Here is a 26,682-nt window from a genome sequence, read left to right as displayed (position 1 = left end):
AACATTTTGTTTGCTCTGTCCAGAAAGAAAGACTGAATATCCTGTGAAAGGACCTAGGTTGTGTATTCTTCAAGAGTTGTGTGAATACGTAACTCCAACGCAAGGATTTGTTTTTTGGTTTCCTTTGATGAACGATAGGAGCCTGCCTGTGAGGGTTTAAATGGACACAGGAAAGAAGAACCCTCTGGCAGGTTGGACTGCATTGCCCAAGCTTAGTTTTTGGACTTTTAGTTAGCATGTATCCCATTTGTCCTTGAGGAGGAATGACCTTTTGCACCCCGTTATTACCCTACATATGTACCCGTCTTTTCCAGTTGGACCATGCATGTAAAGATAGCCTTTGTGGGTACTATTACGATTTTGTTTATGATATTAATGAGTGTTTTTGTATATTTGGAGTTTCGCCATCCTATGCCTACTATTCTGGAAACAACGACCCCATCTCCAGAGCATCTATTTTATACCATGGCCCCAATTAAAGAAAGGCCTTGTCAAACCTACACTAAAAATGTGTTTGTAGAAATGCTTCATCAGACGCACAGTGCAACGAATACGACAAATTGTTGGGTTTGTGGCCTTTTGCCCTCTGTGATGCATAGACATGATTTGTTTATTTCTTTGCCTTTATCATATTTAGGAAGTTGTGAGGCTTGGTTTAAATTGTTGTCCATGGTGTATATGCATTATACTGTAGATACTGCTTGTTATTCTGAGAAAGACTATGAGATGATTTTGCATACATAGAATTGCACCAGGGTTTCGACCCCGAGGGAAATAATGGAGAAGGGGCATTAGATCCAAATGCCTGTATGAATATGTACACGGAGTATGAAAATGTTACTTGGCTCAGGAATGAGATCTTAGATTTTGCAGAGGTTAATTTCACCCAGTATTTCCAACAATTTAAAGAAAGAAATGTCCCAGATGATAAGGCAATCCCAGTACCTATACTAAACAGTACTTCAGCTTTCTGTATTCAGGGGGCAGGACAAATATCAGTAGGAGAGAGCCAGTGTAATTATACCTATCAGCTGCGCACTTTCAGTAGCACTCCATTATTGACCCCATCTAATGTATACTTTTTACGTGGAGAAAATGCATATACATGGCTTCCTCGTAGTAGGGCGGGTCATTGTTATCTGTCTTTCCTGTACTCTCCAGTGTATATAGCTCCTCCTAATTATCATAAGGACCATCGATTAGCGAAGCGAGGCCTACCCCTCATTCGAAATGTGAGAGAAATAGACACCACTGACATTGATCAAACAGATACTGCAGAGCAACATTTCATTGATATAATGAAGGGAGTATTCCCTATTTGGGGACCCATTATCACCAGTAAGGAAGTAAGGCGTTTGTCTAAAGTAGTTGAAAGGGTAATCAATACCACCGCAGGTATATTAACACATTTAACTGTAGAGCTTCAAGCTACGAGACTTGACTTGCTTCAGAACCAAATGGTTCTAGACGTTATCTTGGCTGACCGAGGAGGAGCATGCCGTGTGATTGGCAGTCCCTGACTCCGCCCCTTCTGTTCATTTGGCTATCCAGAAGCTACATCGCTTGGCATCCGAAGTACATGCAGATACAGGGACCTGGTCTTTGTCTGGTTGGTTCTGGGGTCTATTGTCTACTTGGGGATGGAACATTTTGATGATACTAGCAGGCATAGCGGGTGTCATATTTACCTGCTGCCTATGTATACATTGTGGGCCAGCTTGTTGTTCTAAATGACCTACTAAACTTGCCTCTTCCATAACCACTCCTTCCCCTGTGGCCGTAAAAGCTCAATTAGTTCAGCAAGAAATAAAAAGACCTAGTGCAGATTGATGAAGGAATTTTTGAAGACTGACTTCTCTTTAGTTAGCTACATCATGCTAAAAGGGTGGTTCTGAGGGATAAAACTCTGATTTCCCCTATGTTAGTGGTATGGGTCGTGGAAATATATTGTGTTAGCATGATGTATCTATATATCCTTAAATATACAGGTATGAATAGAACGTAATCTATAACTTCTTTAGCTTAGTAAGGGTATATGCTGTGTGTGTGTTCTGTTTTCATCAAGTCGGCCGAAAACTATACAGACGCCATCTTTTCTGTTTGTGTTAGACACGAACAGTGATCACGTGCTACCTTCCAATTGCTGTCAGGCCCTAGCTTAGTTGATTTGCTGGAGACAGCTTAATACACGCTATTCTTCCCCTGCCCTGGGACTCAAGGTCGCAAATGGCTTTGGGTGCGATAAGGGCATTCCTGAAGGTGCCGTGCCTGCACTCCCGGGCACTGAGATGAAAGGGAGTCACCCCTACTGACCTCCCCAATAATAACTAAAGTAGAGCTTTGTACTAATCATGTGTGCCACATATGGTCTTTCTGTCAGGATTCAGCCCCTGTACAGCATTTGGCGGCACGGAACTACAATTCCCATGATGCCGGGGTGCTGACAGGAAGTGTTAAAACATGTAATGACGCGCAAGAGGTTGCGCGTAATTCTTCATTGTTTGGTTCCTCGTCGGGTTGGCGAGGATCGTCCTGAGACTGGGGAGAGTGTTGTAGCTGACGAGGCTGGGACGGAGCATCGGCGGAGTCCTTTAGTAAAAGGAGCGGTGCCGGCGGCTGCACCGTCTCTCCCCTGTTGCGGAGTTCTGTTTGCGGGCGCTAGCCGCTTGCAGATCCTCTCTTTTGGGCACAGCGGGTTACTGCGAGCCTTTCGCCGCGTAACGCCGTACTGTGTGTATTCAATTGTGACTCAGAGATAGACATTTCAGCAGGTTACAGCGTGCTAGGAGGCAGTGTAACGCCGTCTGATATTAGCGATTGGGAAGGTGTTCTATGGACATTACAGCGGGTTACAGCGTGCGGCTGCAGCGTAACACAGTCTGTATATTGGGATCCTTACAATCAGTGCTTGATGTGCGGAGCTTGGCGGTGGTCGCAACCGCAGGTTACCGTTACTTGTGGAATTTCCTTTGGATTGAAGTCCTTTACTTTGGCTGTGAGAACAACAGCGTTCTTGGTTTATTTGAGATTTAAAGACACTATCTTCCTAGGTAGGGGGTAACCAACGTTAAACTCAGGGAAGGATTCCGTATTGTACCGTTGGGTAGCCTTCAGTCAGGGTGACTCTCAACCTTGTCTTGCTGCCTTCGGATTATCTGTCCCTGTTGGTTCTCCATTCCTGCATGGCTCATAGGATGTACAAGCAGGGTAGGGGTCTGGATAAAAGCATTTATATCGAGAGTTCATTGATGATTGAATATACACTGATACTTTATTCTGCTTTCCTCATCAGATGGTGTTACAGGGTGTCATATGGTGTTTTGTTCTAGACATATGCAGAGGATGTAAAGGTATTCTTGACATCTGTGATCTAGCGAGAATATATGAGAGTAGTTTGTGTACAAGTATCTTATTGTTGTGTTTATGTCTTTCAGAGCCTTTGTCCCTGCTGACCCCTCCCCTACCTGGTGTCCCTCGCTTGATAACTCGAGGACCCTGGGGGGGAACCCCATGTCAGGGTACTTGGTGTTGTCAGGAGATGGTCCTTTATTCTACTGCAGCTGAATCCTGCGAAGCCAAACCTGACACTTTCCTCGAGGGCCAAGAGCCAAGTAGTGTTTTCCATCTACGGTGTTTCATGCGCTATGCCAAAGTATATTTGTGTTGTTTTGAATGTAAGCCAGCAGTCTTCTCCAAGCACCTAGATGGGTGAGGATGGGAGAGGCTCCTCTATAGAGTATTCTGTATAATAAACGATTGAACTTTTCTTCACTGCCAACTGACTGGTTATTGGGTAATTGGTATTGGGGCTATTGGTAAGTATAGCTCCATATGTTATTTTCTATGGTACGTCATCCCCACAGCAGCCTCAAACTCGATTTTCAGGACGGCCGCCCACTGCACTCTCAGCAGATATGGGCCGCACAGGCAGCTGGCAGCACCTCCGGCTCTCGTGTCTCAGTGCTGGCGTAGAGAACGGATTTCATACCAGATTGGTCCACTATGGTTCAGCCAGTTAGGGACGTCATTCATGGGCTTGCCACAACACTGTGTGCCAGGATTTTGGTAGGATTTCAAACCCAGCCGGCGGAGCTCACTCAGAGAGCGGCCATTCCGTTGCTCGGCATACCACACCCCCTGCAGTTAGTGTTAATTGACTTCAGCTGGACCGTGGTGGGGGATGGTAGGCACTTGAAATGATCATCAGGGTAAAATGTAGGTATTCCGACACAGAATTGGGAATTCTGTCCCGGAAGCGGATATTACGGCCCGGAGTGGAGATCCCGACCCAATAGCAGAATTCCTGCTCCGGGTGCAGAAATACCGGCTGGAGTGCGGAAGTAAAGTTAGTATTTGTAAATCCATTCTGTGAATACCAATCGTAGTAAGTGTGTTGTGTGAATACCGAAAGTAGTAAGTGTATTCTTTGAATACCAAAAGTAGTAAGTGCCTTCTGTGAATACCAAAAATAGTAAGTACGTTTTGTGAATACCAAAATGGTAGTAAGTTTAGGATTTTTTCTTAAGTTAGTTCTGTGAATCGGGCCCTTTATGAGTATTTTGGCGTGGAGATTGTCTAAGCTAGCCCCTCAGCTGATCCATGTAGATATGATAAGATATAATATAAAGGGTTTTGCAGCGCGCTCTATTACTAAAATAGTATCCGATTCCTGGCGCGGAAGGTAAGGTCAGATTCCGAGGAAAAAATGGAAATCAGCAGAATTAGAGTGTGATGTTGAACAGATGGGTTTTCAGCCCTTTCTTGAAGGCCGTAATGTTAGGAGCAACTCTAAGATGGAAAGGGAGAGCATTCCAGGCCCTAGAGGCCCTGACCGAGATGGACTGGCCACCTAATCGGGAGAGCCTAAATCTGGGGACCGTCATTTGGCACTGATTGGCCGAACGGAGACATCTGTTAGGGATGTACAGGGCAAACCTTTTTCTCAGATAGACAGGACCGGTCAGATGGACTGCGCGGAAGGCCAGAACAAGAGTTTTAAACATAATCTGGTGGGCAACCGGAAGCAAGTGGAGGGTCTTGAGACAGGAGCGGACACTAGATCTGATGGGGAGATTGAACAGAAGCCTGGTGGCCGCATTTTGGATGACCTGGAGACGTTGGATTAGGAATGCTGGGAGACCACAAAACAGACCGTTGGCATAGTCGAGCCTCTATCGGAAGGAGGGGAAAAAAACCTGCGGAGGGCCTTGAGAGTGGCAAAGAAAACCCCCGTACGTTTTTTAATATGGTCTTCGACCTTAAGGTCATTCCCAAACCAGACTCCAAGGTTTTTTGCTGGGCCACCGATGGATTTAGGGCAGGGCAAGTCGCGAGGCCATAAGAGGTCACTAAAATTGTCAGGGAAGGAGCCGTAGAAGATCACCTCAGACTTGTCCTCATTGCACTTGAGCTGAGCAAGCGCTAACCAATGGAAGACGGATGAGAGGCAGAGTTGGACCGCCGACGTATCTAAATTGTCCTTTGGCGAGGTGAACAAAAGTTGGGTATCGTCTGCGCACGCCATGATTTTTGCCCCCAGTTGTTCCGCCAGATAAATCAGAGGGGTCAGGTAAATATTAAAAAGCAGGGGGCCCCTGGGGGACTCCTGTAGAAAGTTTCTTGGGGAGGGAGGCAAAAAGGAGGCATCCAGACCTGTTGGGTCCTATTGTCCAGGAAGGACGTCAGCCAGTCTAGTGCGGGGCCAGTGATACCGCCAGCCGCCAGTCTAGTGTGGAGTAATGTATGGGGCACGGTGTCAAAGGAGGCAGAGAGATCCAATAAAATCAGAGCTGCTCTGCCACCTCCGTCCAGGCACTCCTGAATAGCCTCCGACACTTCGACAAGTGCCGTTTCGGTACTGTAGGCGGCCCGAAATCCTGATTGAGCAGGATGTAGTGCTTGGGAAGTTTCAATAAAATTGTCCAGTTGTTTAAAAGCGATCTTCTTGCAGACCTTTGCTAAGGCAGGCAGTAAGGAAATAGGGCGGTAGTTAGAGAGTACAGCTGGATCAAGCCCAGTCTTTTTTAAAAGCGGTAGCAATTTGGCTTGCTTGCAGCAGAGCGGGACAGTAGCAGAGGAAAAAGAGAGATTGACAATCTGGGTAATCTCATTGCTTACTGTTTCAGCTATCTCACCCAGGACCCTGGCAGGGCAAGGATCGGAGGGAGACCCTGATTTGAAGGCTGCAAGGACTGTAGTAATGTCGGACACAGTCGGGGGAGAAGAAAGCGAACTGCTCCGTTGAGTTCGGCATAGCAGTGGAGGGGGGTCTGGGGGGAGACTGAAAACCAGCACAGACAGTCTGAAGGTCTTCTTGGATTATAGCAATTTTGTCTGTAAAAAAACAAGAGAGTTCTTCACACCATTGCTCGGAGAGGGGCAGCATAGGCTGTGTGGCACATGGTGTAAGGAAGCTTTTTAAAATGGAAAATATTTCCTTACTATTATTGTTAGCTTTTTCGATTCGCCCTGCATAATAGCTGCTTTTAGCAGATTTGATGGCAGCATAGTAGTTTTTTTGCGCCGCACGCAGGTCACTTTTAGCCTTGGGTTGGTAGGTTTGTCTCCACACCTGTTCGAGTTTCTTGCAACCCAGTTTTAATTCCCGAAGGGTGTGGGTGAACCAAGGTTTGGAAGGGGTAGACTGCATCCTGTGGACGCATCCTTTATTGATGGATGTGGCAGATCCAAGTTCTACCCAGGTGTTAAAGGAGCTGACCGCTGCTTCAATCTCCGAAGGTAATGTCGGACGGTTTTGAGACAGGGAATCAGCCAGAGTGACTAAGTTGATCCTCTGTGAGTGGGCAAGTCAGGGGCCGTTCTCTTTTTCAGCATTCGCAGACCAGGAAAACCTGATCAACTTATGATCAGACCATGTCACACTTTCAGGGCAGGTCAGCGCCGCTGCGTCACAAAAGTGACGCAACGGTGGCGCAAAAGAGGCGCAAGGGGCTTGTAAATCTGCCCCTAAGTGGGCGAAATATAGATTTCTGAGCAAGCAAATGGGATGGCTGGATGGACGGATGGATGGTGGAAGCACAGATTTATTGTTCAGCAGACATATGAGACACTGCTAGGATAGGTAGGTAGATAGACACATCAGTGAGTATGGTATTGATCATTTAACGTACAAGTTGGAAAGTTGATTTTTATGAAAATTGTTGGGTCTGGTATGTTATTGTACTTTACTAATTGTGCCTGTCATGAAATTGTTGGATATGATATGAATTTCCCTTTCATTGAGTAGGGATGTGTTAGACTTGTCTTCCTTATCCCCATAGGTGGGAGCGGAACATTAGGTTTGCTCCTCTGATGCAGTTTCAGGACTTGCAAGAGTGGGAAAACTGGGAAAATGCTCCCTAGAGGGTGGAGTACTCTCTCAACTTGAGAATCATGAGTTGGAATATATATGGGTTTGAAGGAATCAAAAAGGTTGGTAATCTGCATGAAAGACTTAGTCTATACCATATATTGTTCATGCAGGAATCTTGCTAGAGACAGAACCTAGCTGTTGAGTGTTTTGTAGCTGTAAATGGCAAAGGTAATCAGCAGGTAAAGGCTAGAGCTTCTGTGGGGGTGTTGACTCTAACTTCCACCAAAGTAATTAAAAAGATTCACGAGGTAAGGTGGTCAATGTATCCAGTGGAATGCAAATTTCAGTAGTAGAGTTAAGTAAGAGTGAGAAACAAAAAAATTTAAGCAATTTATACTAATATATACATCAATAAAGGAGAGTATTGTAGGATAACTAAAGGGATTCGGGATTTGATCAATCTCTTCAGTAGGTGAGGGAAAAAATCCAAGGTGCTATGGTAATTATGGATAGGCATTTTAATGCATGCTTGTATTTCAGGCAAACGGATGAAGTGTTGCAGGAGGTAATTTCAGAGAAAGTGTTCTCAAAGATCCAATTGACTCTTCTGGATAAATGGATACAGGAAAATAAACTCATCCCTGTTGAGCAGAGTGGGTTTTGTGAAGGTCAGTTCACCAGAGATCTCTGCTTCGCCCTTTGGACGACTAATCGGAAATCATTGGCAATTAATAAGAGACTGTGTTGCTGTTTTGATTGATCTTTGTACAGCTTTTGACACAGTGGATAGGGACCTGCTATCGGAAAAGCTCTGCAGATGGAAGATACCGTCCAGTTTACTTAGTATGATTCAGGCTGTACACATAGATAACTGAGCACAGGTGGAATTTACAAATCAGGAGACCATTAAAAAGGATCCCAATTCGGAGCGGCCTGCGACAGGGATGTTTCCTTGCACTTTCCCTTCTTAGAGTTTTTTTGACAGATTTACCTGCAACTTTAAATCTATCAAAATCTTTCTCTTCTAAAGTAGGGAAAGTGCATGTACCATGCCTGTTGTATGCAGATGAGTTAATGCTACTGAATTATATCCCCAGGTTTTACAAAAGAAACTGAAGTCTCTGGACTTCCACAGTAAAAACAACTCCTTAAAAATAAACTGAGAGAAAACAATGAAAATAGTTTGGGAGAATAAGTCACCAAGTTCAAATGGGAGTAAATATTGGGCATTGCCAAAATTAAGACCAGGGAAAACCTGGTCTTACCCTGACGCAACGAGGAGAAATGTTTAATTTCTCCTCATTTTTGCTGTTCCCATGTGTGCTGCACTGTGCTATGTAAAGAAATCTTAAAAATTAGACTGGGTTCTAACCCAATTTTTTCAAGTCCTTAGTGGCATAGGGTGCTACGCGATGGAAACGGTTGCTGTGTGTGCTCACTTTGGGGCCGATTACGATGTCTGGCAGGCTTGTGTTCGACCAACACCGACTCATAAGTGGGACCGACTGACCCCCGGTCGGCAGTCCCGATTGGCTGATTTGGATGCGACCGAACGCTGTTCGGACGCATTCCGACATTTCCTTATGGGAGCATGTGTTACGGCCGTAAACCAGCTGTAGTAAATGCTCCCATATGGAAATAGGTGCCTGTCACAAGGTGCAGGGATTAACAGGGGCAGCCCCCAACTGGAGGCTGTGCACACAAGGGGGCCCTGCTAGGTGGCCCCAAAACACACTTTCTGACATGATTACCATGTTGGAAAGGCCGGCATGGAAACCGTGTCAGAAACCGTGCATTATATTCCCAAGGGCAAAAAAGGCCACCCTTTGGGATTAGGGACCAGCCTCCGTCTGTCTGATAGGCTCCTTGGCCACAATCCAGCCAAAATGACCAGCCGGTTTCAATTTCGTCCGGCTGATTCATAATCAGCCAGTCAGAATTGAAATCGATTATGGTGGTCGGAAGCCTCCAACCGAAGGACAGAGGCTTTCCTACCACCATCATATTAAGCCCCTAAATGTGAAATGTTCATTCTACCATGTTCTCAAGGACTGTGCTTTTTATAAGACTGCCCTTAATAAGTTTTTGAGACCCCTATTTTTAAATGATCAAATGTACTCTAGTGTGAAAGCAATGGGACTATATCTGAAATATGTTTTTTGAATGTTGCAGTAGGAATTGCACATTTTGTGTTTTTTATCAAGAAATGTTTTAAAAATAGATTTGTCTGGATTGGTTTTAAATTGTACAATTTTATGTTTTTTAGATTCTTTTTATACTGTGGGGCCAATTCCGATTTCGGTTGGAAATCGGACCGACCCACTCGGACCCAGAACGGAGTCCGACCGACACCTATAGGCATCGTACGACCCACGCAGTACAATGATAAGCCTGTGAACTCCAACCGACCCATCCGCAAAACAAGCCGTACGGCTGAGCCGTACAGAAATCAACTATCCGGCTGGAAAATGGACACAAGCCGCACTGACCGTCACAAACCCAGAATGAACCCGACCGAGATGTACCTGCGACGTCTGACACGGCCAGTACGATGAAATGCGTCTAAAATCAGATCGACCCACACGGAGCACAAGCCGCATGACCGACACGCACAGAAATCAGGTATCTGAAGCGAGAGAGAGCCCTGCGACCGACTTGCATGCAACACTTAACAAAACCAGCGTGAAAGACACGGAGCAGCCCACACGAGCCAACACGAGCGTCCGACTCAGTCCGAAGAACGTCTCTTACATGCCCACAAAGCATCAAGGAAAAAACACCCAAAAAAGACAAATCAAGCATTGACAAAGTCAATAAATAGTAAAAAAAAAAGAAGCAACAAAGACACACCCACAACTCCACCTATAAAAGTCAAAAAGTCACTACCGTGATCCTTTGCACATATAACAGACCAGCCTGCACAGAACTACTTTAGGCAGCAAACACAGACACACATGAAACTCACCCATCAAACAACCTTAACACCATCAACACCCCTCCAAAAGCACTCTCTCATACACCTAGCAAAATAGATACATACCCACCCTCCCTCACTTACACACACACACACACACACATCACTCATCACCACCACCCATCACCATGCCCCCTAAGAAGAATCCACAGTTCACAGACAGTGAGTCAGAAATATTGCTAGATGAAATCCTTAGAGTGGAGCCACATTGTTTGGTGCATTGGTACAAAGGAGCCCATGTCACAAAAAACCAAGATGTGGGAGAGGATTGTGGACAAGGCTAACGCAAAGGCACCAATGTTGCGCACAAAGACCGACATCCAGAACAGGTAGTATTATGTGCGCAGGAGGGTCAGGAACCTCATCCGCAAGGACTACGAGTTGGCCCATCGCACCGGCAGTGGCCCTCCTGCCAAACCAATCTACTTCAGGTCCTGGGAGGAGAAGGTGCAGGACATGCTACCACCAGAGAGCATCCATGGCCTAGCAGACATATCAGAGCCTGGTGAGTACATAACCAATATACTCAAAATTGTGTCGTAATACACACACATCACTGTTAAGGGGGCAGTGAAACCATGCACTGATAGCAAAGGCAAAGTAAACACAAGTGAATCAGCCCAAGGAGTGCATGCTAGTCAGACAAACACAATACCGCCCACTTCATGGTGATACCTAACTGTGTCATGACATGTACCAACCTAACAACAAATACAGCAAGTGGAATCTAAATAAACAGTGTGAGACATTCCTGCCACCACAACCATTACCTCACAGTGAAGCTGACTGACAGCAACGAATAGTGGGTGTGCTGGTGTAGTGAGGGTATCCCAAAGCATGATGGGGTTGTTGCCACAGACAATGCTCCCCCTCCCAATTGGACCATCAACACCTCCCTGAACCATGCTCACCTCACAAGGGTGGGAAATGTACTTGCAGAAACCCTGGGACTGAGCTCTGTTGTGTGGAGCACAAGGCCCTGCAAGGAATTGGCCAACAATAAACACCAGGACTGTACTGTCAGCCATCTTGTAAGCACAGGCACACCCCCTCAAAGGAAAGCAAAGTCAAAAGGAGGGAAGTGAGGGTATGCTGGGAAGGGGGTGTAGGCCAGGGTATGCTGGGAGTTGCAGTCACTCACAATCCTCAGCCACCTACATGGCCCAGCAAGCTCACACTGCACCATGCTCACCTCACAGGGAGTGGAAATGGATTAGCAATAACTCTGGGACTGGGCCCTGTAGTGGGGAGCACAAGGCCTTGCTGGAAACTGTGCACCTCGTTACTGTATAAGGGGTAACCCAATAAAAGTCAAAGGACCTGGGTATCAAGTGTTAGAGACAAAATGGTCCTAGACGTTGATTCTAGATATGATTAGTATATTAATTAAACATATATAACTTCTTTGCTTTTCATTCCACATGCGATTCAATCCTGCAAGGAAGAAAATTCTTGGAAAACAACAGGAGAAAGACACAATAGCCCAATAAACATTAGTTGATCCACAAGTACACAAATGAACCGTAGACGTGTTTAAAAAGAGGTCTCAGCTATCAGGAAATAAATAGCTGAGACCTCTTTTTAAACACGTCTACGGTTCATTTGTGTACTTGTGGATCAACTAATGTTTATTGGGCTATTGTGTCTTTCTCCTGTTGTTTTCCAAGAATTTTCTTCCTTGCAGGATTGAATCACATGAGGAAACTGTGCACCAACATACAACAGGCCAACACTGTCAGCCATCTTGCCATTGCTGCCACACTCCCTTTCAGGGTAGCAGAGTCAAAAGGAAGGAAGTGAGGGTATGCTGGGAAGGGGTTGTAGCCCAGAGCATGCTGGGAGTTACAGTCGCTCACAATCCTCAGCCACCTACATGGCCCAGCACGCTCACACTGCACCGTGCTTGCCTCACAGGGAGTGGAAATGGATTGTCAAGAACTCTGGCACTGGGCCCTGTAGTGGGGAGCACAAGACCCTGCTGGGAACTGTGCACCAACAGACAACAGGCCAACACTCTCAGCCATATTGCCATTGCTGCCATACTCCCTCACAGGAAAGCAGAGTCCAATGTGAACAGGGATGACACTCTGTCTCAGCCACCTGATGGCCCTTGAGCACAAATGACCATGTACATCTAAATACATACATGAGCTAACCATGTACACACTCCAACATGCACATTGAAAGGCATCATGATGGCTGGACAATGTGCAACAACAATATCAATCTCTGCCTGTGACGACTGAAGACAATGCAGTGTACAGGCAGGCATCCTGACGTCCTGTTGCAAATGTCATGTAGATGAACCATTGATCCAAAAATCTAGGAGGGGGAATGGTTCACTTGTCCCGTGCAACCCGGGTCATAACGTATGGTGTTGCCTCCATTGAAAACCTCACATACGTACACATGCGTAATGCGCAATATCTTGGTTTCCCGCATCAGTGTACTGTAGTAGTATTTTCATTGGCTCACCATTTTAGCAAATATGCTGCGCCCATGCCTGGATGTAAACTGGCAGCTTTCCCAAGAGTGTCCAGAGATGATAATTAAGAGTGCGTGTCTGTGCCACGTGCTGTGAGTCAAAACCACTCACGCCACCCAAAGGCAAAGGTAAAATGGTGAACATTGTCATGTACAAAGTTACAAACAAAGCTGTTGCGTGTGTGGATCCAGCTACTGATCCACCACACCAGAGTTGTTCACTGTTGGACAACATGTTGCAGTCCCATGTGATCCTAGAGCCTTTTTCATCTCTAGACACACTTTTGAAAGCAGCCAGTCTACCTCCAGGTGGAAGCACAGTATATTTGCACAAATTGTGACCTAATGAAAATGTTGCTACAGTACACTGAGGCAGTAAACCAAGATGTACCGCCCCATTCCTGTGTACATATATCATGGCATTTAGTAAGGAATAAAAAAATGTAAATACCCTGGTTGCACAGGACGAGTGAGCCATTTCCCCCTTCATTGTCAGTACTACCCATTGCAAGCTGAATTGATCTGTATCTCTTCCTCCCTCCCTGTAGCAAAATACAAATGTGAACCATCAATGCTTGTAGTAACATAACTGACAATGTCTTACTCTTCCAAACAGAGGTGCTCCTAAGGACACAGCAGCAAGTGAAGAGGAGTCCCTGGCCCAAACTTTGGTGGAGGACGAGCTCTCTGGTGTGGATCTGGCTCTGTCCTCTTCGGATGACGACCAACAACCTGGCACCTCCGGTGTGAGTCATCATGCAGCCCCAGCAGCACTGACATCTGCACCCCCTGCACCCACACCAACAACAAGTGGCAACAGACCGAGCACCCCTGCCAACACGGACAGACCTAGGACACCAAATCCAACCCATACAGGACCACCGGACACCCAGGAAGCAACGGACAATAACACCAGTTGCAACACCCAATTTGTCCCTGTGTCACCTGTGAGTGCCACCGCAGGTCCTGCCCGTGTGGCCAGGGCTGGTGGGAGGGGTATTAGGCAGAGGTCATGGCCTACAGAGGGGCCTGGCCTGCATGATGACCCACAACTGCTACGCATCATAGATGCGTACCAGGACAGCACCGGAGGGTTCTGCCAGGTAGTGGTATGTCCTCAAGGACATGCAACAGGAGCAGGCTGGCCACCATGCATGCATGGAGGCCAAGTAGGACAAACTTAATGCGGTGCATAGTGACCTCTTGACTTCTCTCCGCCAGATCAGCAGAAATATGTCCGCACCTCCCTGTGTGCCCACAACACCTGTTGCTGCAACATCTGCAAATGCCACAGGGCGGGAGGAAGAATCTGTTGGAGCTTCTGATGCACCACTGATGCCTGTACTTGAGGATCCCCCCCAGAAGATGAGGGGTCATCCGAAGAAGGACAAGTGAGCCACGGATATCCATGTACGTCCCCCAGGAACCCAGTACCTGTTTTGGATAAAGGCCTTTGTGTGAAAAGCGTTCACCTTGTTGCACATGACACAACTCCCCAACATGGCATGGAGGGTCCATGTTGTTCTAATGTAGGAGATGAATGTGGACTTAACTCTGGCATTTCATCTACCAAGACACTAACTCATCTGTGAAATTTGGATTCATAGCCTCATGTACAGCACCCACAGTCCTGAGCACTATCTACACTCATGTATGTCAATAAACTCACTATTACACTATACTTGTCTATGTTGTGATTGCAACTTGGTATGTGTCATAGAGCTGTTGATATGCCGAAAAACAAAATGCATGCCAACTACTACAGCAATGTCATTACCGTTATTTGACTCATGTTGATGTGACACATATGAGTGAGACACACCAATAGGACCCCACTACACATACTCACCATGGACATGTGACACATTGTCTACAAAGATGTCTTCCAGAAATACAGTGGAATGCCTAGACACCACACCTATCCACGGTCAGTGCTAACAAGCCCACAGATGAGGTAACCAAAGGTCAGTCAGATGTGTGAAGATAGGCAACACACATAATAAGTGAAGCACAGGCTCATCACACATCAGCAACAAGTTTATTATTCAACAGTAGCAAGGTAAGTCCACCTGACAGTGGGCACACGGTCACCAAGTCTTGTCAATTTGAGCTTCAGGGGTGTGTGTCACATCACATGATGGGATACTAGAAGTTCCACCCTGGCATTGGATTCTGGTTGTTGGTTGTCAGAGTTGACCAAGCACCAGGCAAAGTACCTTTGGAAGGACAGACATAAGACACAGTCAGGAGCACACCTGAACAGGATGGAAATGCAATGAACATGCACTAAACATGTCACAAGAAACCTACACAGTAACAAATTGGCATGTCGACTCCATTCTGGACTACAGACCATCAAACAGGAAACATCACTGCACGCATCCAGTCAAGTACCACACGGACAAACTCAAACAGCAACTGAGCAACACCCACACATCTCAGGCAAACTCCCAATATTGACATAACAACCCTTGGAACTCACATTCAGCTGTAGAAGTTGTTGATGAGCTGTATGCGGACATCACCCTCATCATCTTCATCACTGGCCTCGTGGCCCAGGCCAGGATCCTCCACAGGTGCGGGATTTTGGTCATTGCCATCCTGTATGAGAGGCACCTCCTTCCGCACCGCCATGTTGTGTAACTTGCAGCTTACTATTATGATCTTCCACACCTTTGCAGGCTCATATGGGGGGGCACCTCTGTTCTTGTCCAGGCATCGGAAGCTGCTTTTCAGGAGACCAAAGGTCCGCTCAATCACTCTCCTGGTTCGACCCTGTGCCTCATTGTGGAGCATCTCGGCTGCTGTCACAGGGTTCCTGAGGGGTGTCAGCAACCACGGCATGTTTGAGTATCCAGACTCTCCTACATACAAAGAATGGCACATCAGTTGAGTCTTGTAAGAGGGTGGGATACAACATTGGCAAACACACACAATGGAAAACAGTACACACCAACAAGCCAGGCATGCTGGTTTGGCATCTGTGACATCATCAACGCAATGCGACTCCTCCTCATGACGTAGGCATCGAGTGCAGAACCGGGAAAACATACACACACATGTGTGATACACATGTCCGCCAGACATACCACCAGAGCATTGATTGAATGGAAATGTTTCCTGTTGCGGTAGGCATGCTCATGTGCCTGTGGTGGTATCAGTGCCACATGTGTACCATCAATTGATCCAATGACATTTGGCATCCTCTCTAGTCTATAAAAAGCATCCTTTATGACAGTGAGTTCACCTGGGCTAGGAAACCTGATGTATAAATCAAGTAAATGCAACATCCCCTCCAAGATATCACAAAGCATACGTTTGTGACATACCGCCAGCACTAGCCACAGTGTGTTGAAAGGTACCATGGCAAAGAAGTGCAGGGCTGCCATCACCTTTACCTTTGGTGTCAGTACTGTTGGGTATGTCTGGCCAGGTAGCAGATGTGGCGCCAACTGCTCCGCCAGCTCATCGATCAGTCTCCTGTTGAAGCGGTACCATCGGATGCTGTCGCGTTCCACCATGGTCTCAAGGTCAGGGAATGGTCTATGGACAACTTATGCCCTACAGTACAGAGATGGGTAAAGTAAGATTTTACATTCATCTACCCATGTGGCACTCACCTTGAAAAAATCACATGATACTTCATAGCAATACACAATGAACGGAGGTGTGTGCTGTTGGTCATGGACACATATGTCACCTTCATGCCCATCATCTCACATATCAATGAGACATGTGTACATGAGTTCCATGGAGTGCAATGGCAAATCATTGGGCTCTGGCACAACACCAATTTACTGCTGTCACATTCAAAACACACAACACAGTGACATGTGAGGACTGATGTTTCACAGGCATCACAACTCCATGTCAGGGAGATAGCCATGGTCCCTGTATTGCCACATGTGCACTGGAATGACATGGTGTATCATGGACATCCCACAACTAAACATGAGTTCCACAGGTAGTGGCCCCTGTGGTCCCTGCAGGCCATACATGGACGTCCCTAAGACACACACACAGCATTAATGTTGATGTACAAAGCACATGGTGGACACTGTCTACCATTGGGCACATGGAACCACAAACATCTAAGACACAACATGCACACAGACTGTGGGTGTACATCATGATTGTGTCCATGGGTCTCTCTGTGACGTACATAACATGCAAACCTGTTCTCATGGTGTATGTGACAGGTCATACACATCTCCAAACTGGTTCTGAGTCCATGCCTCATGCCCATAGGCGAGCACTTGGACATGATTCAATTAAATTCAAAATTCCTTTATTCGACTGTATACAGTACAGTCATAAAAGTACAATAAAAAACATATACATTCAAAACAGTGTTAAAAAGAGAGTAGAGCGAGAAGTCACAAGAAAAGATACAGATTCTAAAGAATATAAATATGCTGTTTATCTAAAAAACATATTACTGGGGGAGGCATAATTCGTTGAACAATTAACCTTCTGTGGTATCTCCCTCTTCTTTCCCCCCCGGCAGCTCTGTGTGTGATGGAGCTGCTCACGGTGACATCACTTAGAATGTCACCGCGACCAGCGTTCCGAGGCGAGCGCCGGGGACATTAGCTGAAGAGGCTGCATAGCGTCAGGCTGTGGCTGAGGTCGTAGTTGTTTGGTACTTCATAAATAAATACTTCTGTTCACCTACGTGACGGCTCCGACTGTTATTCAAGCCGTTACCACACTGGCGACGAGGGTAACCTGCTGCGACCTCAACATGCTGGAAGGAAAACAAGAAGAACAGCTGACTCGAGGAAACCCAGCCGGCTGACTGGGAAGAGTATCGGGTTGCAGTGTAAACTGACTGCAACGCGGAGAGCTGACCGGAGCAAGAAGCAGCCCAGGGTCGAAAAGTGTTTGTCAAACACTCGAAGAAAGTGCAGAGGGAGAGAAGGTGCCCCGGCGAAGAACGTGTGAGGGCAACTGCAGGTCGGTGTGGACTTTTCATCTGGCAGTCACCCGAGAAGTAAGGTACGCCTGCCTGTAAACCCTGCGCGCTAACCCTAGACCCTTCGCCTATGTCCTGTGTGGCGAGTAACGTCATTTGCAGCTGTTAAAGTGTGGGAGACGTCCTGGTTATGCCGGAGCCTGGCTAGCGGATAACCATAGCGCCACCTGGGTCGAGAGTGAAGGCGAGAGCGAGGCGCGCTGTCTCCTCATCAAGTTCAGAATAGCATGGCAGTCAGTGACAGGCTGTCACGTTAACGGAACCGATTACTGCCTAGTTCAATGCTGAGTAAGACCAGTCAGTGATCTTGTACATGTTCTTGAAGCGAAGGCAGGAGGCGCGAGAACTTCACGTGAGGGGGCAAGCACTGCACTACCTGTAGGGATCCAGCGCATAAGGTGGCTGCCTACTTGTTTGGATCATCATCGGCGTGTAAAGGAGCTTAATCTACATAGACTGGCAATAGACATTTTGGGAAGCGCTTCTCACCTCTGTAACCCTGCCGTCAAATGAAGGTTTTGCTTTTTGGAAACCAACATAGCCAAGCGCGCGTGTGTGTGACGGTTTTCTTGTCACCACAGAGAGCGTGTGTAATCTGAACACGGCAGAGGAGACGTGCACGTGAAAGTGGTGCACTGCCTGTTGTTAGATGGAGAATTGATTAGCATTTGTAACAAACTGTTGGTGATTTTAACGCTGTGGAGTAGACGCGAATGAAGAAGTGTATTACCACCATTTGGAACTCACTGATAAAACTGTGCTGGCAGTAAATGAAAACCGCTTGTTTGAGCACATCGAGCAAAGTATTGACCTTTCCAAGGGCAAGCCATGCGCTGAGTACATTCAGCCCCAGGGTGTATGGACTGTGCAGACAGGGAAAATATTCATTTTTTGTGTTTTGTTCCTTTATTCCCCCACTGCAGGTCTCTTCACCTATTGATGTATCTTTAGAATCTCCTGTATCTCAGTATCTATTCTGCAGCAAGTTAAATGTTCTGTTTCCTTTGCTACAGGGAGTGAGAGCTGTGCAGGGGCCTCTCAACTAAATTCTTGCTAGAAGTTTTGATTAGATTATATCTCTATTAGTAGAAGTGTCTCCACTAGTATCTTTTGTAGGCGCACTTACCTTGGCACAGACTATAGTGTATTTTCCTACGTTTAAAAGTTTAACAGTGGGTTTGTGCATTCTTCCAGGTTGTAAGTTCATATCCAGATCTTTGAGGATTAAGCATGCAAAGTGTGACCCCTCCACCTTTTTTCTTAACCAACCCAGGTGATCCTACCATCCTGTGGAAAAAATGGAAAAGCGTGTTCTTGAATTACGCTACTGTGTGTGGGCCTAACCTAGGGTTAGAAAGGAAAGTTGCATTGCTGGCCTATTATCTAGGCGCAGAAGGAGAGGAAGTCCTAGACCACCTCCCAGACTTAGGGGCACAGGAAGCAAGAGGTCTGAATGAGTTTGAAGTAAGTCTAAAGAAGTTAGATTTGCACTACCTCCCTAAGACAAGCACAATCATGGAGAGGTACCACTTTGGGAAGAGAGCACAGAAGGAAGGAGAGTCAATAGAAGATTTTGTGTCTGAGTTGAGGAAATTAGCCTCCACTTGCAAGTTTGGTTGAGCGAGTGAGGAGAGAATTAGGGACCAGTTTGTCCTGACTTGCAGGATGGAGCGAGTGCGTGAAGAGCTATGGCTTAAAGATGACCCGCCGTTGAGAGAGGTTCTCATCATAGCCAAGCAGGTAGAGCACATGTTGCAGTGTGTCAAGGAGATAAAGCAAGATGCAGGGGAGAAGAAGAACGATGACAAGACCAATGTCAGTGAGGTGGTGACCGAATGCGAGGCAGTGTCCGTAGTAAAAGGTCAGAAGGTAGTGGGCAGAGAACAGAAAGAGGGCAGGCCGGGAGGATCATTCAAAGGTACCTGCTACAGGTGTGGCAAGCAAGGGCACCTAGCCAACGACAAAGAGTGTCCCGCCCTCAGATTCACATGTAACAAATGTGGTAAAAAAGGCCATTTCAAGCAATAATGCAAGAGTGTGCAGGGGGTCGGTAGACAGAGTAGAGACAGAACGAATGTGGTGTGCGAGGAGATTGTGGTGCAAGTACAAGAGTTGAAGGCCCAAAGTCCCAGCAACCCCACGTGTGCGGAAATACTGGTACAGGTTGATGAAGGTCAAGTCAGTAGCCCTAAAGACACTATAAAAGTAGGGGAGGTTGACCTAGAAGCATTGTTTGACTCCTGTTCTAGAATAACAATTATCAATGCAAAGGAGTTCTCACGTGTGTCACAGGGAAAGATAACCTTGAGGTGTTTGGACTTAAGGCCAGGAGGGTATGCTGGGCGCCCCATCTCTATGAAAGGATATTTTCTGGGGAAAATTGAATACAGCAATAGGACTACAGTGTCAAAAGTGTATGTATCCACTGTAGGAGACAATATCTTGGGGTGGCAAGCACAGAAGGAGTTGGGAGTGTATCTCAATCCCAAAAGCAATCCCCAGATTCTTATACAGGAGATAAAAGAATGCAAGGCGGACATCACAACAGAGTTCGAAGAGGTGTTTAGAGAAGGGCTTGGATGCCTAAAGAACTACTGTCACAAAATAAGATTGAAGGAGAATGCCAAGCCAGTCGTGGCTAAAGTTAGAAAACTCCCAATAGCCATTCAGGAGGAGGTCAAATCTGAATTAGAGAAATTGTGCGAGGCTGGAGTCATCGAACCAGTGGAAGCGACTGAATGGTTGGCACCCATCGTGCCCGCAAAGAAGAAGGATGGCTCAGTCCGGCTCTGCATCGACTTAAGGGCATTAAATAAAGAGGTCGTTGTCGACCGATACCACTTACCGAACATCACCCAAATGATGAGCATGCTAGAGGGTGCCAGGGTGTTTTCCACTCTCGATCTCACCTCGGCCTATTTCCAGATAAAACTACACGAGGAGTCTCAGGAACTCACAGCTTTTGTGACACCTATGGGCGCTTACAAGTTCAAAAGGATTGTTGCGTGTTTATCTAGGTTCCTGATCGATACTGTGACCTTATGCCCCTATTCGGCTATAAATCCATTTATTCCCTATATTGGCATAACCGTACAAGTGCGATATTCAGAAAGTCATCTCTGGCCTCACACGAACAGAGCCACGTTCCAGAATAGTTCTCTGCCACTTCCTTTGCAACCAATTAGTGCAATGACAGAGCAGAAGTCACTATCTGATATTCCTAGATTAACACTCGGAGTTCTTCAACAAGATAAAAACTCAGCAAACCTGGAAATCCCCGCTTGCTGTGTTTTGATTAGTAATGGAACTCTAATGAGCAACTGATAGCTATCACTTCCTAGTGACATCTTTAATTGACGTCTTATGTCCAGCAAACTTGCGTCAAACCAGGCACCTGTAAGGTATAAATATTACCAACGTTGCCTTAAGCAATCGCCTGTTGCTGCAGCCTGTAGCCTGTTGCTAGCTGTTGTATGCTGTATGCACCCTGTTGCTGCAGCCTGCTGCCCCGCTGCTGTTGGTGAAGCTACTGATACCATTATCGCTGCTAAAGTGCGAACGATGGTGTGGTGAGCTTAGGAGCTGAACAGCCGTCCCTCTGCGAAGAGCCCAGCAGATGCCAAGCTGCCCGCGGACGCTGTCCCCCCTCCTCCTCCTCGACGCGCTGAACAGAGAAATCCAGCTCCAGCGTTTCTAGTCTGCCCTCGCGGGTGACTGGGATACCGAGTGCCTCCTGAAGGAGATACCAGACCTCCATCATTCTATTCAGAGGTATGGTGTTGACTAAACCCTTAGAAGAGAATTCTTGAAGCAAACCTTGGCAAAACCAACTTAACTTAAAGCTACTTACTTACTCCCCTTCCACGTGTTAGGCTTAGGTCAGGCACACTGGGGTAGGCTTAGTTAGAAGCACCAGTTGAGTATTTTAGCCTAATGTATATATGACTGTATATATGTTTTATTACTTTTAAACCATTGTATGGCTAAGAAACCATATCAATGCTTTTACAGTATTATTTCACAATACTATCTTACTGTACGTACTTTTTATAATAACAAGTCTTGCAATTGTGGCAATACATTTCTCTTGTACGAGAAGAAAGACTGTTCAATAAATGTTAACCCTTTATTGACAAACGCCCGTCTCTCTATTCTCTACATATTGTGAAAGTAAACTGCACTAACCTGACTGAGTGAAATACCTGTCTATTGTTTCACACGACCCTAGACATTGACTCTTGATCTGAGGAGCAAAGTTGTCATGTTGCACGGTTGTTGGAAAGCTGAATCCCTTCTTATCTGTGCCAGGGAAGCTGATCACTTCCCATGCAGAGAAGAAAGTTTCCAGTGACCTCTGAGCTAGTTGTTAACACACCCAATTAAGTTTAGCATAGTCAGTGGAGGCCTGGAAGATCCGCACTTCTACGTCGATACTACTGTTTATGTTATTCCAATGCGCAGGGCCTAGTGGGAAACTAGGAACTACACTACATGGCGCCCAAACGTTTGGTAAGGCGATAAACTAACGCAAGACGTTAGAGTAACTCAGTCGTGCATATTTCACACAGACCCCTTTCTCCCGTAAATACTCCAATAGACGTCTGGAGTGGGTGAAAGGTTAAAATCCGCCCGACCTCAGTAGGAAGAGATTCCTATGTAAAGCTCTGGTTTATTCAACGTTGAAGGATACAGTGTTCCAAAATATTGTGCACCTAATCTTTGTCTCCTTGGAGACCAACTCTGCAAAACCTTGCATTTATACAATGCCAGGAGAAAACGGAACCACTGGGGCCGCAGCAGATGCGACTCAGCAAGGTCCCGAACACACAGACCCGGATGCTATTATCATCCCGGTCCACTTAAGAAAATCTATAACTTTAAAACTTATAGAGAACGGACTGACACCACAAGGTGGTACAGTAATTTTCGTGATAGAGGCTCACGAGTATCGGCAGACAGAGGTATTCTATTCATGGATTAACTTTCCAGCGGCAAACGCTACAACAAAAGAGTTTCACTATTACAAAATAGAGGAACCTCCGGAAGAGTACGCTCCTTTCGAGGAGATTGAAATTCCACTTAAATTTCAAGAGCACCTGCTCTGGTTTAATGGCGCCCTAAAACATAATGATCACATTACCAGGCTCGGTCCACTAGGTAGACCAGGAGCAACGTGGCCGGTTCTAGCCAGCTACACACCACATCCTGACATTGCAAGAATGTCTAGAGAAGAGCTGTTAGTACAGCTAAAAACACTAATAAAAATGCATAGGCAATTAGTCCAATATGTAATGCGGACTGCAACAGTCCAGTCAGCTGTTAATGTACCACAGCTGACCCCTCATCAGGGGAACACTAATAAAATTACACCACAGAACATACAGTCATGTCTTGGTAAAACACCCGTAAAACGGGAACAAATTCCTTTCTGGTTAGCACAGAAAATCACTCAAATAGAGGCAGTATTTCCTGATACTACCCCTATAGAGAAACACAGAATCTTGACAATCTGCCTTCCTATGAGAATCGCACCACACGTGGAGGACTGTGACACTTGGGGTACAGTCTTTGCTTCCATTTACACAAAAACACACGGTGTTCCGTCTATGGCGGTAATACCAGAAGTGCTAAAACAGATTCAAAATGAATTCGGTCCAGAGCCCGCTTTAAATCTTGGTATGAAATTACTGAAAGACTTCAAGCAGGTCTCGGCTATATTATTAGCCAATATAATAATAATAATAATAATAATAATAATAATAATAATAATAATAGGGAGATTTGTAGAGCGCATGGTGACGCCGACGGCGTGTCCCCGCGCTGAGATCCTAGTGCAGGCTGGAGGGGAGGGAGGAGGAACACTATTGAGAGTATAGAAGTGTTTTCAGTTTAGCTCTAAAGGTGGGCTCTGAGGGTTCCAGGCGGAGCGCCACAGGGAGTTCATTCCAACTGGACGCTGCTAGGTACCTAAAGGACCTGCCGCCCATCCTGGCTTTGGACACCTTAGGAATGGCCAGGCGACGCGTGCCAGATGATCTGAGGGAACGCACGGGCTCATATTGTGTCAGAAGATCTTGCAAGGGGAGGGGTGCCCTACCGTTAATGATCCGGTGGCACGTGCAGAGTGCTTTAAATTTCACCCTGTTTCTCACCGGGAGCCAGTGGAGTGCTTGAAGCGCGGATTTTGAGGCTGATCTTCTAGGCCGTCTGAGGACCAGCCGGGCTGCGGCATTTTGTAAAATCTGCAGACGGTTTAAGTTCTTCTCGAGGGTCCCCAAGTAAAGCAGGTTGCCATAGTCCATTTTGGAGGTGACTAAGGCGTGCACAAGTGTTTGGCGGGCTTTGATGGGGAGGAACTCCAAGACCTTCCTCAGGGTCTTGAGGGTCCCAAAGCATGAGCCAATCACACGGTTGACCTGAGGTCCGAAAGTGAGTTTAGAGTCGAACCAAACACCGAGATTCCTCGCCTCCTGGCATGGGACTGGTGTGGGTCCTAGGCAGGGTGGCCACCACTCTGATGTCCAGGCTGCTTGGTCTCCCCCCACCACCAGCACCTCGGTCTTGCCTCCATTGAGCTTGAGACAGTTGGTAGACATCCAGGCAGCAAGATCTTGCATGCATGCTCTGAAGATGTCTGCCGACAGACCGGGCGCTCGCGATAGGGAGATGACGAGCTGTGTATCGTCAGCGTACGATACCATGCGCAGGCCGTGACTTTCCACTATGGTGGCAACCGGCGCAACATAAAGATTAAAAAGTGTCGGGCTCAGAGACGAGCCCTGCGGGACCCCCTGATCGAGGGCCACTCGCTCTGAGTAACAGTCACCCAGTCTGACATGGAAACCACGTCCGGATAGAAACGACTGGATCCATTTTAGAGCTGCGCCTCTTACCCCTCCATTGTTCAGACACTGTAGCAGGATGGAATGAGCTACAGTGTCGAACGCGGCGCTCAGGTCTAATAGGATCAGGGCCATGGTGTGGCCCTCGTCAACACCCTGCCTGATGGTTTCGGTTGCCATGAGAAGAGCCGACTCCGTTGAGTGTCGGGGCCGGAATCCAAACTGGGTAGGGTGTAGGAGACTCGTGTCCTCCACAAATTGCATTAATTGCATAAAAGGAGAAGCAGCATCTGTGGCGATCCGCCAGAAGTTGAAGGAAACAGTTATAGAAGATCCTGTTGAGCTTGCCAAAATCATAGAGAAATGCTATGAAGAATTGGGTAGAGACAGCTTGGGTGGGAAACCGGTAAAGCCCCAACTGCTCGAAAATCCTGAAAAATTATTTATTAAAAATAATTTAAACACTCCTAAAAAGAGCTGGGATGGAAATAAACAATCCACTCCCAAGGAAAAAGTTTTCCAGTCCAGAGGAAGGTCTCCTCGACGGAGGGAAAGAACTCCGACTCGAGAACACCAGTCTCCCCAGAGGGAGCCCTCTGAGAAAAGATATAACCTTAGAAATAGGGATAATCTGAAAAAACCTGATAGATATCAAAGTATTGATACACATCCCTCTCGATCTTTTTCGCAGAATTCGGAAAGAAGAGGACGGTCAGACCCAGGAGAGCACACCAAGTCCAAAGACAAGGAACCTGCTCAAAATAAGAAATCACAATTTCCTAAAAAGAAGGTAGCCAGTATTAGAGTAATCAACCATGCCGAGAATACTGAGGACACAGTTGAAAAACGGGGAGTGGGCATTGACAATGTTGGACAGTGCAGCAGAAATCAGTATAGCGCGCAAGATCTTGATGAGTCATCTGGAGACAGTGGACACGAATGAATACATTCAGGTTGAAACTGCAGACACCAGACTTAGCGAACCCCATAAAATATACGAAATAACATTGCGTATAGAGGGTGATAAGACTAGGAAAATAAGAGGTCTATTTTGGGATAAGCTCTCAAAAGGCTACGATATTCTGTTAGCTGAAAAAGATTGGCCCCCAGAGTTTGTCAGGGAGTGCCCTCGTGGCGAATAATTGATTATGCCTGCCTTCTCGAATCACATTCCGATTCACAAAAAATATACTTATGCAAGGAAATGGGCAGTAGCCCAGGCACCTGCATTATATAAAAATCATGTCGGATGGGATGAGGAATCCCCTCCTCACAAAATCCAATTAAAAAGTGAACCAACTGCCCAACGGCAGTATCCCATAAAGCAAGAAGCTAAAAAACAAGTCAGGGAGATCTTAGATCAACTTGAGTACCAGGGGGTGATTGAAACATGCACCTCTCAAATGAACAATCCTTTGTTTCCTGTCTCCAAGCCAGACAATTCATATCGTCTAGTTTTGGACTACAGACACCTTAATACATGTTGCAAAACTTTTGCAGTACAAAACTCGCATAGTGCAGCCCTAATGAATAACATAGTTAGGAAAAAATATAAAACGACATTAGACATATCTAATGGTTTCTTTTGTCAAAACATTGCACCAGAAAGCAGATATTTGACCGCTTTCTCTGCATTTGGGTCGCAGAAAAAATTCTGTCGACTCCCACAGGGGTTCAAGAACAGCCCAGGACTATTCTCAGCTAGGGTAACAGAGTTACTACAAATATATGATGATGAGGCATTATCTTACGTAGATGATATCTATCTCACAGACGACGACTTGGATACTCACTTGAAAAGAGTGAACACCATTATACTTGGGTTCGCAGCAGAGGGTTACAAATTCAACTTTAAAAAGTCCCGAATTGCCCATCTGACAGTACTATTTTTAGGGTACGAATTATCAAGTGAAGGGAAAAGCCTAGCGGACAACTTCTTAGAGAAGTGCGCTGTACTCCAAGCTCCAAAAACGCTGAAGAATTTACAATCCATTCTAGGTTTTCTGAATTTCGGAAGAACATACATTCTAAATTACGCAGAGAGAGTTAAACCTCTCTACGAACTAATTAAACCTGATTTTAAACAAATCAATTG

Source organism: Lissotriton vulgaris, chromosome 2_1 (assembly GCF_964263255.1).
Source record: "Lissotriton vulgaris chromosome 2_1, aLisVul1.2, whole genome shotgun sequence".
NCBI classification, from domain to species: Eukaryota; Metazoa; Chordata; class Amphibia; order Caudata; family Salamandridae; genus Lissotriton; species Lissotriton vulgaris.
This window is presented reverse-complemented; position numbering follows the sequence as displayed.